The sequence below is a fragment of the Topomyia yanbarensis genome, chromosome 1 (genome assembly GCF_030247195.1).
Source record: "Topomyia yanbarensis strain Yona2022 chromosome 1, ASM3024719v1, whole genome shotgun sequence".
Classification (NCBI taxonomy): Eukaryota; Metazoa; Arthropoda; class Insecta; order Diptera; family Culicidae; genus Topomyia; species Topomyia yanbarensis.
This window is the reverse complement of record NC_080670.1, coordinates 50,343,368-50,355,371: the sequence shown is the minus strand read 5'-3', so window position 1 is coordinate 50,355,371 and position 12,004 is coordinate 50,343,368. Positions and strand designations below refer to the sequence as shown.

Here is a 12,004-nt window from a genome sequence, read left to right as displayed (position 1 = left end):
GAGTCCTATCGGGTTACGTGAGAATAATTATCTGGTTGGGATTATATGACTGGGTTATTATTTTCTGAGAGCTTAAAATATATGGTCATGCCGGCAAAAAATATTGAGGTTCGGCCAGCCCCATGCTTAATACAAGCTACTTTCGTTGCACGGATTAGTATATCCGTGGGACATTAGACGAATGGAAGCAGAGCTATGTTGTGTCGTACACAGCAGGGTGTCACTCTTGTCATCCGCTATGGAGATATACGGACTTTGACAGTAGTCAACATATGATGGGCCCAGCTGCATCTAGGCCCACGTCGCCCATGCAATAGCATTGGGTTGTTTTGATTTTAACAAAGGCAGATGTTAGCTAGGACAAAATGGCTGCCTAACAGGGGGCTGGTCGTACATCATATCGCTGGATAGTTTAATACGAAAGTCAAAACAAAGCCTAGTCATGACGTTTTAAATGTTCCTGACTTCGTGGACGACAGTGATGATATAATTTACTGAACATGTAGCGCGAATGCCCGTGCGAAAAGCAAGCTAAAATTTATATATTTTGATGTTTACAGAATAAAGGAAAGGCAATAAATTAAATAGTGTAAGATTGAGAAAATTTTCACAAAGAATCATGACCTGATCCATGCAAAATAGTTAGTGTAGATACATGTTCCATAACTTGACATGTTTTTAGTATTCCATTTAATAAAAAGGGCATTTGAGAATTTTCAGCATATATTTAACCAAATTTCTTGCTGTAATACTATTCCCCAATCCACAGGAAAGCTACGCTTTTTAAAAATAAATGCAAATGCTTACATAAATATTCTGGAAACTTATAACTCAGTGATATTACGACCGATTACACTATCAAAACTATAATCAATACTCCGTGTATTGACAAAACGTAGTATTGTCGCCTGTGGTGGTTGCTAATGGTACACTTAAAATATTCATGTATCCACCCTATAACCAAATTACAGAAGTATTCGAATCAGTAAAATAACATTAAGATTGTTCGACGAAAACAAAAATATGAGTACCTCTACTTTGGGACGAGTTTGTGCCAAACTCAATGATGCTTTGAATTGGGAGATTTCGTAAGCATTTTTTTCCACTCATTGAGGATATGGACACTTGATGGAGAGCTCAATGAAACGGACGGAATAGTGATTGGAATCTGCGTTGGGGTGCGCAACTTGGCTGTCCAGTGACCACAGACTGGAATGGTAAGCACGTCGTAGAGCGGCATTGCCGCTAGTAAAAATGTGGTTGTTTCCAGTTACGGCCATTGTGAAGTGGGTGGTTTCGAGATGCGGTTTTTCAGTGCTAATTTGGTGTGCTTGACCGTGTTAGAGCTGCGACTATCGCTTGTCGCCGCTATAGATTCGCGAGAGCTTTCAAGCAGGTGTGTGTAGTGAATCGCAGACTAATTGGGATACACACTCTCTGGTAATATTATACTTAAGGGATAGTTTTTCAAAGTTTTGTTACCAATCGTATTGGCTTTCTACGATTTTGATTAAAATGTCAGCGTTTGTGTGTGCATATGTGGGATGGACTTCGGTCAAATATTACATACCTACTTTGACTGAAAGTGAGGTAAAACGGGTATTGAATATAGAAGAACACATTAAATTGTAACACAAATTATGCCTCCGTTTTTTTTAAAGCTAACGTCGATCCTGTCACTAAGTTAGTGTCGGATTCTGATGAGATGAAGTCGAAACGCAAATTCCATAACTAATTTAGTTATAGGTTTTGTGCTCTTCACGCGTAAACAAATTTCACCTTAATGGAGAAAAAATTGATTTGTACCTAATTATTCTCCACTAAGATGAAGCACAGTTCTCTGTTTGTTTTTGTATGTTACCCTGCTTAGATGGCATATGCTTGGCACATGGTGAATGTTAAAAAAAAACTACAGAAAATATTTCCAAGTGTTAGAAAGACGGAGATCTATTGAGGAATAACACATTAAATCGATAAATAAAAAATCCATTTCATAGTTTAAATAATATGACGAGGAACTGTATTTTTAACCCTCAAAAAGGCAAGGGGTCTTAGAGAACCGGCTGGTTATAATTCCCTAGTTTGAATAAACTTTGAATTAGAAATAGAAATGATCGAGCGATTTCGAGCTTTCAAGTCTCCCATTTACAAAACAACTAAAAAGAGGCTTTTAATTTCACTGGTTCTTAGTTTCTTTTTTTTAATTTTATTATTTATTATTACTACTCTTTGATTTTGTTTAGAAGTAGGGAAACGCCCCTTCGAGTGAAATTTAATTTGAATCTCTTTTCAAAAAGGCATAAAAGATCTACTTATTTTTTCAATAATATGTAAATATAATAAATTCCTTAACTTGTTTAGCTCACTCCGTTAAAGAAAAACCATATCGAAGCTGTACTTCATCTTAACTGTCTTGATTATATAATTTTCATAATAAGTAATTCATCATCAGTTATCCATTGTGTACCTGTAAAGATATTAGAATATATGAAGTATTAAAATTTGATGTTAGATTTTAAAAGGAATTCAAATATGATTTTAAAGCTAACAAATTCTCTATTACTTATAATACATCTCTTACAGAATGGAAAGTTTGTCTCACTGTGGCAGAAAGAGAAGAGAGAAAATGTTGTCTTGTTTCAAAGAATCTAGGACAATGTAAAATAATATGGTCAATGTCTTCATATGATTCTGAACATTCACATAAATTAGTTTCAATAATATTAATGCGGTAAAGGTAACTTCTGTATCGATTTTGTTGGCTATTTTCGGCAAATTTGAGACTAAGAGAAACGAAAGCAATGAAATTGAAAGACGGATAGGTATTCTAGAGCGAATCAGTTATAAACTTAGAACGGAAAACTAGAACTAGGCAGGCTCATATGGGCATGATCGAAAGGAAATGTGAAGAATTCTTTGCCTTCTGCAGAGTAGGAGTTGGGCGTTTCACCCAAGTCTACCGCATGGTCTATGGTAGAACATAACTCATCATCATGTTTTACCGCCGACGCCGGCAAAAAATTCTTCACAAATCCTCGCCTAGAACGATCATGCGATCATTCTTCTCCCTTTCTGCTAGCATCAAGCCGTGACGTATGCATTCAATCGATTTGTATAAATAATCTTCCAACGTTTAGTTTATAAAACCAAGGTTTACGACTAATAGTTGGTAAAATAAAGTGACATAAACGACCCATTTCACTTGAATCCCAGGATTCTTGCCAATGCATATTGATTTTTCGACGTATCGAAGGAAGTTCTCATTTTCTTGAAGTCACGATTTTAGCTTGGCTTTTGAGGGCGAAACAAAAAAAAAAGTATTCTATAGAACTTATATATAAATTTTGTAATCGATTATAGTGAAGGGGGATTAAAAAAGTAACCAGCACAAAATTTTAAAGCCTTGTGGGAATTACATGTTTAAAGTAACGCCGGCAATAGAAAGGTTTTGAACAAGTAATCTTACATGCATTTTTTATACATATTGATTGTTATTTCAATCAATGGAGATTCAACTTAGAAAATGAAAAATAAACAGTGTTGAAAACAAAATATATCAAAGGAATCAATATTCGTGGATTGTGTATCTGTATATATTGTGTGACTTCTAAGATTCTCTTTTACACTACATACTTTGGCCTTAATTTTGCAACATTTGGTGAGAAGAGGAATACCGTATCAAAAATCATTAGGATTTTCAGCCAATCCGTTGGAATGTTGTCATCCAAAATTATTTGCAGATGTTCAATAAGATTGAGATCTGGCATTTTTTTCGATTGGAAATAATGTTTAGCAATTTTTGATGTATTCTCGGGGTCATTGTCCCGCTGGAAAATATAGCGCCTCATATTCATTTTCCGGAGTGAACGGAGTTTTCATCCAAAATCTTCACGTGGGATATACTGGTTATCTTCCCATCAATCCTGACAATATTGCTAGTTTCATTTCTGGGAAAACAGCCCCATAGTAGCAGTGATCATCTTCCGTGCTTAACAGTTTCTAGAGAAAATCGGGGTTACAAACGCTCTTACTTCGAGGAACGCGTTCGCTTCCGCCTCTTAGTGTTTTTCAGTTCAAACTTACTTTCATCAGTCCAAAATGGTTTGCTTCCAAAAGTCAGTAGGATGGGAAGCAATTATTTTGTTTGAAGTAGCTCTGTAGCCCTGTATCTCGTAGTCTTACAGTTCTGCCTCTTACCTCAAGGTTCCAGTCCTCCTCAATTGGCCAGCAAGATTTGTCGCGATTTGTTCAGCGAAACATCAGATGATGCGATATGTCTGGACTGAGGTTTTACGATGCCTTCCAGGTTTCAATTCTACCGTTCATAATTTCCAATATCCTTCCGATCGAAATTGAATATTTTTTAGCTATATTATGGCAGTTTACGTTTTTTCCTAAGTAACAATTCTACAAGTGCAATCCAAGTTTTATGAGAGGCTATAAAACTACCATAAATCAATTGTTAACAAGGGTTTTTACGTCAAAAACGATTTGTCTTCGAATCTCTGCTGATTTTTGACCCAATATCAAGATACAAAAAAATTTTAGGTGATCCAAGTTGAATATACTATTGACAGCTGTTGTTTTACAGCTTCTACAATACCGGATGCATAAATTTAGAAACGAAAACTACGCGGATCCTAAAAACTTAATCTGGATTGGACTGAATTGTTCATGTTTACTTTTTATTTTCCAAGATCGGTAGTTTCAGAATTACAGTAATATGCGTCTATACGATGCACAGTGGTCCCAAAGAGCAAAAAAGGGGGTTTTTTAGATTGCGTCAAAACGGCTGACTTTAGCAATATGGTGTCTTTGAGAAAGTTTCTTGGAGTAGAACTCCCCTTCTCTTTGTTTTATTGGATTGATGATTAATCCCCCTAAAAGTGAGTTACGAAATTTATTTTCTTCAATAATTCAGATAGACGAATACTTACTTCATCAAAGTTGTAGAGAAACTAGTTACAAACATTTTACCCGAAGACTTCAACTCTCTATCTTTTAAGCTTTTAGAGATATGGGACATTATTTGTAAAAGGCCTCTTAAAAACAGTTTTTTCATCTTAATTTTTTTCTAGATTTTTTCCATTATATAAATGTTCTAGAACATTGTTTGGACTATTAAATTGCATTACTTAGCCGAAGTCGGAAACTTGCTATCGATAATATGTGTGGAGATATTCACGTTTTTTGATTGAAAATAGCACTTTTTCCAAAGCCGGTAACTTTTAAACGGGCAAAAACGGGCAAACCACTTTGTAAACAAATTAAAGTGCAAGAAAAGCACAACAAATGCTGGAAAAATCAGATCTCCCCAAGGCGGCCTTCTATGGAAATACTAGAGCTGAAGTTTGTCCATACTAGAGCTGTTCCGGCATTAAATACATCACCGTGTATTACTGTTATTTTTTTTATTTCGATTATAGATATTTTAACCTTAAGGTCATTCGCCTCTTCGAGTTAGAAAAATCTCCTATGAAAAATTTCTAACCCTATGTGCGGGGTCGGGACTCGAACCCGGGTGCGCTCGATTTACCAACACCTACCATACGCTACGCCCACCCCCACTGTTAGTTCTGAAATAAAGGGTTAAAGTCGTAATAATTAATAATTACTTTTGTAAGCACATCTTGAATAAATTCCCAAAAGTTGATATAAAGGAGCTACATAAGCTTCTCGTTTTAAGTAATTTTGCAATACGTTTTATGTTCTAATAGCGGGTTAACAAGTTCTATTAAAGCTTGAGCGGCTTGAAAGTTCGCTAAGAACCTTTTGTGAATTTTAAAGTGTGCTTTTAAGTATTATCCGAACTTCTGTTTGCTTGGGTCAAAAGTTACAGTTATTCAAAAACTCAATGCATACGCCTGGCACCGGAAACTGACAATTCCCTTGCGCCTACTTCATAACAATGGCGCAAGTGCAACCAAACGGCGAGTAATCATTTGCATTTGATGACGGAATGAGACAAACTTCAGCTCTAGTATTTCCATAGAGGGCCGCCTTGGGGAAATCTGATTTTATCAGCATTTGTTGTGCTTTTCTTGCACTTTAATTTGTTTACAAAGTGGTTTGCCCGTTTTTGCCCGTTTAAAAGTTACCGGCTTTGGAAAAAGTGCTATTTTCAATCAAAAAACGTGAATATCTCATCACATATTATCGATAGCAAGTTTCCGTCTTCGGCAAAGTAATGCAATTTAATAGTCCAAACAATGTTCTAGAACATTTATATAATGGAAAAAATCTAGAAGAAAACTTATGATGAAAAAACTGTTTTTAAGAGGCCTTTTACAAATAATGTCCCATATCTCTAAAAGCTTAAAAGATAGAGAGTTGAAGTCTTCGGGTAAAATGTTTGTAACTAGTTTCTCTACAACTTTGCTGAAGTAAGTATTTGTCTATCTGAATTACTGAAGAAAATAAATTTCGTAACTCACTTTTAGGGAGATTAATCATTAATCCGATAAAACAAAAAGAAGAGGAGTTCTACTCCAAGAAACTTTCTCAAAGACAACATATTGCTAAAGTCAACCGTTTTGACGCAATCTAAAAACCCCCTTTTTCGCTCTTTGGGACCACTGTGCGATGCGTAGTGGTTAGACCGGCAACAATTTTGATTATTTTTTTTTGGAACACTGTTAAATCAAACGGTAATAAGCTTCGCATAGCATTTATCAAATATGAGCTTTTTCCGAAAACTCTAGTTCACTCACAAAAGTTTTGAAGTTTGTGTGTGAAAATATATGAAAAATAGGCAATAGAAGCAATAAATTCAGTACAAAATGCCAGTGTCATCTTGTGCATCCCAAAATCTACAAATATATAGTTTAAGGTGTAAGGATCAACATTGCAGAAGACTGCAAATTGATCCGATTTTGCAGTAAAAAGATATAAAGTTATGTGTCGCCTCTCTTTCTCGCACATGCTTAGAATAGGAATTTTCCAAAAAATCGGTTGGTCTTCAAAGTTAAATAACTTTATTGAGGAAACTCCAATCAATATGCAACCTTCAACAAAGCTGCTCATCATACAATAAGCTACGCGACCAAAGGTTTTGAGGTATGCAGAGTTACTGTGGATTTTTTTCTATTTTAAGTTTTTATTTCCGAGTTTCCGTATATATATTAATAAAAACTTCAAACCTCTTGTGGGTAAACTAGAGCTATCGGAAAAAGCTCATATTTAGCATATGATCAGTGCATCTAATTACCATTTGAATTAGCAGTGTTCCGAAAAAAGTCAAAATTGTTGCCGGTGTAGTATTTGTGTTCGTGGAATCAAGCTATTTCCAGACAGCTGGTTTGTTGCAGCACCAGGAGAAACTGGAAGTACTCCAGAGAAAATCGTTCCTGTACTCTCTTCTTCTCTTTTTTTGCTTTTGGTAGCAAATCGTAGTAAAAAGGAGCAAGTATTTTTTGGCTCCTGTTTGCGCCGGATTAACTTCCGTGTACTAGTAATGTAGGAATGATCGAGTCAGATTCATTGTTATTATTCACTAGTACCAGAAGGTGTCACTTGTTTAGCATTTTATTCACATCTAGCTAATATCCATCGCGCGTTGCTGCGACTTTCAACGAAATAGGAGGAAAACACATTTTGTTCCGAAGCGCCATCTGGCAAGCAGGTAATCCCCAATCAATAGCACATAAACACGCTCCATAACAAATATTTACTATGTATAAATTTTGACGGAAATCGGTTAAGCCGTTTGGGAGTCCATAAATCATATACATACAAACATTGACTTGAATTTATTCGACACTTTTCGAGAACGAAACACACTAACACGCATTTGCACCGGCACTGTATATCTCGATTATCGCTGTAAGTGTCGGAGATTGCAAATCAATGAAGCTAAGGAAAAGTTATTGAGCCTTTGACGAAGTGGGCCAGCTTTTGATGGGACCTAACAACACAAAGTGGTAAAAAAATGTTAATTTAACTGAAAAGTAGGTTTGGAAGAACTTTAGTAGGGTAATATAACCAGTTATGGGTGCTCCCCCATATGGCACAATTTGTCGCACCTCGTCCCCCTAAAAGTGTTACGGAATTTATGAATGGTCCCTTTCCATCTTTAAAAACCAACTGTGATATAATATTTTTTGCAATAAAATGAAGGTGCTGCTATACAGAAATTTTAATGTTTTCCTAATTTTATATCGGTTTAAATTAAATGTACCCAAAAAATTAGCTGATCATTTTTCATAGATTTTAATTTTCCAGTGCTGGGTACATACATTTTACCAGTTATAGGCAGCTAATAGATACCATACCAGGATAGGATACCAGGAAATTTGCCAACTGTTCTCCGACAAATTTTCAAGCGTTTTTTTCCAACGAGCGCTTGCCACCACAACAAGTCGCTGCCGCCGCTAATTTAACTCCTTCTCTAGGACGAACCATCAACCGAATTTGTGTCGATAATGCTGCCATTCTTGCAGCAAATGCCAAACTGAAAGCATCTTGTTCCCCGGGTCCAGATGGTGTTCCCTCGATTTTTGTCAAAAAGTGCATCAGCGGGCTTCTTGAACCACTTCGGCGAGTCTTCGAGCTATCACTCACTACTGGTACATTCCCTTCCTGCTGGAAAGCAGCGCACATGTTTCCAGTTCATAAAAAGCAAATCGAAATTGACAATTATCGGGGAATCTCGTGTTTAAGTGCTGCATCAAAACTGTTCGAGCTGGTTGTGTTAGTTCCTATTTTCTTTCACTGCAAACAATACATTGCAGATGACCAACACGGTTTCATGCCTAAACTATCGACAACGACAAACCTGCTCTCGTTCACAACATATGTAATGGAAGGATTCGCTGACGGATTTCAAACCGATGCTATTTATATGGATCTATCTGCGGCCTTCGACAAAATCAACCATGATATCGCAATAGCGAAGCTGGACAAACTCGGCATTCATGGACAACTTCTGCGCTGGTTTCGTTCCTACCTCGATGGAAGGCAACTCCAAATCAGCATTAAGGACTGTCTATCTGCACCATTCTTTGCTACATCCGGCATACCACAAGGAAGCCATCTCGGTCCAGTAATATTCCTCCTCTACTTTAATGACGTCAATTTCACATTACAAGGATCCCGCCTTTCTTTCGCCGACGACATGAAATTTTTTCAACAAATACGGGATAAAACCGATGCCGAGCTTCTTCAGAGGGATCTGGACAGCTTTAGCACGTGGTGTGATCTAAACAGAATGGTTTTAAACCCGAGCAAATGCTCAATCGTTACGTTCACGCGGAAACGCCAACCGACTCAGTTTAACTACCACTTCTTCGGCTCGAGCATTCCAAGACACTCTCACATCAAAGATCTCGGAGCCATCATGGATTCGGCATTAACATTCAAACCACATACGTCATACATCGTGGATAAGGCATCACGACAGCTTGGGTTCATCTTCCGAATAGCGAAAAACTTCAGGGACGTATATTGTCTTAAATCGCTTTACTGCGCGTTGGTCCGCTCAACTTTAGAATATTGTTCAGCTGTTTGGAATCCGTACTACCAGAACGGGATTGACAGAATCGAGGCTGTCCAACGCAGGTTCATACGCTTCGCCCTTCGTCATCTCCCATGGCGAAACAGATTTCAGCTGCCGAGCTATGAAAACCGTTGCCAGCTAATACACCTCGATACACTCAGCATTCGGAGGGACTGCTCTCGAGCCCTGTTCGTCTCGGACTTGCTCTCTGCCAGAGTGGATTGCCCTACAATCCTCGGGCGTCTGGATCTTCAAGCCCGCGTTCGAGCTCTACGCAATAACTCCCTTCTGCGAGTTCCGTTCAGGAGAACCAACTATGGTTGCCAGAGCGCTGTAACCGGACTCCAACGAATTTTTAACAGTGTGGCGACGGCCTTTGACTTCAACCGGACGCGGAATGCGGTAAAAGCGAATATGTTGTCAATTTTAAAATGTAATTAGTTTAAGCAACCACCATTGGGGCCAAGGGGCCTGTTGGTGAAGGTAATAAACATAAACATAAACCATTTAAATCCTGCGCTTGGCCGTAAAACTTTCATATATGGTTGTTTATATTAATAAATCATTCTATTCCCTACCCGTAGGGGTCTGGGTCAAATCCACAAAAACAAACAATTTTTGTAAGTAATATCGTCACGGAACTGATGAAGATTTTATTGGGTATGTGGCATTATCTTTGCTAAGTTTGAAAAAATACGGACATCAACATGAAACATACGCTAGGGGGCTCGGTAGGTCAGCCGTTTGTGGGCACTATACTGCTTATAGTCGCAAGTCAGTCTCATGTAGATAGGGAATACCATAGAACATGGGACTGACTTGTGATTATGGGCAGTATAGATCACTACTATAATGTAAATTTGAATTATTTTGGAAGGAAAATTGTGTGTATTTTCGTGCGAATAACGCAAAAACGAAATGAAGAGGACAAAGAATGCAATTGCATCTGTTCAAGATGGCGCCAGTATTCTATCAACCTCTAAACAATTCATGGTTCCGTTCGAAACATTACGTGCTCATGTAAAAGGAAAGTACTCGTCATCAATGAAAGCGCGTCAGATATTTCGCACGAGTTAACAATATAATAAGTTAAGGCGTTGTTGAAGTACATAATCGATGTTTTGCTCACAAAACACCAGTAAAGTTGCTCTATTTATGGAACGGCTTCAATTTTGACCAATGGACAATGGTAAAAGAATAATACAAAATTAATGTTTAATGTCTACGCTATTTGTTGACGGATTTTAACAATATATGTCTTGTTTGAAAGGTATTTTAAGCTTTATTTTTTCATAAATGCGAAAAAAATGCTTTGGTCGGAAGTTATGTATCTAAAACTAGGGTGACCATATCAGACGAGTAAAAAATCAGGAGAGTCGAAAGGGTACTGCTTCCCCCCGTTACCTCTCAATCGACATTGCCTTTTCCGCATGTTTTCGGCAGTTAAAAAGTTCTGGGGTCTGGCAGGCGGAGCTTGGACAGTAAAAAAGTTATGGGAGTCTGGGAGGAAGAGCTCTTACAGAAAGTCCTTCATCGGAATTCCACAGGGGCAGTTCTTGCTACACCACCATAAGCAAACGTTTCATGCTGAGATGGTCTGTGCAGGACCGGCGAGGTGTTTTAGTACTAAAAACACGACATGGACGTAAATCAGAAACATCAGGTATCCCAAGTAGCTTCCCTGCGCTATGCCTGGCAATCTCCATTGACAACCATTATCTCTCGATTTGAGAGCCGCAAAACCTAACGTTGTTACCAAAAATTTCTCCGTTAATCGATTGTTATATGAAAACTGGCGGATAGCCCGGTATAAATAATATCAGTTTGAGCCCGAGCTTGAAAAAATTGACATCCCTGCGTGAACTTGAAAGAAAACAAAATTCTATTCATGCCCGTCGCAATGAATGAATTGTTTGGTTCGTTTCCTCTTCATTCGTTCTCCCGACACAGCGCATTCAGGATCCATTTTACCTATGAGAGGGAATATTGCGCAAAAGTGCACCAGATATAGATCATGCAGTTCACTTATGCTCGAATATGTAGAAGATGCAAGCTTCTGCCTTCAAACTGTCCACATAAAAACAAATAAATGAAGTTTTATTTTTTGTGTTTCGAATTCATCTCGTCAGTAACTAGCACCATCTGGGTGTCCTGTTAGACGATGTATCTAAACTAGTACCCAAATTAGCACTAGTTAGACACAAAAAAATCCAAACGGTTCGCACGACACATGTGAACGTTCAAAGCAACTGACTTGTCCCGAGCTATGTCCCGAGAAGCAAATACAGAAGCTCAGGTTTGTTGACGAGAAAGCGAAAACGAACTCTTGTCTTTTGATTTTTATAGGAAATTTGTCAAGGAAACAAAGTCTAGAAGACTGCAAAACGATCTGATGCTTGTGGAAAAAGTTATTAAGCAAAAACCGATTGGTGCCCTGAAGATTGATGAAAATTTAACTTTTCATAGCATTACTGCTTCTGACGGTCTAATTATAAACAAATTTTTAAACTT

At 37.7% G+C, this 12,004-nt stretch overlaps 2 protein-coding genes across 2 annotated transcripts in view; one reads left to right on the top strand and one right to left on the bottom strand.

Annotated features, from left to right (window-relative positions):
• The window catches only part of LOC131677586 (shootin-1), a 42,929-nt gene that overhangs the window by 864 nt on the left and 30,061 nt on the right, over positions 1-12,004 (top strand). The gene's annotated exons all lie outside the window — the stretch shown is intronic.
• LOC131677584 (protein Skeletor, isoforms B/C) overlaps positions 1-12,004 on the bottom strand; it is a 197,695-nt gene that overhangs the window by 165,572 nt on the left and 20,119 nt on the right. The window lies entirely within an intron of this gene.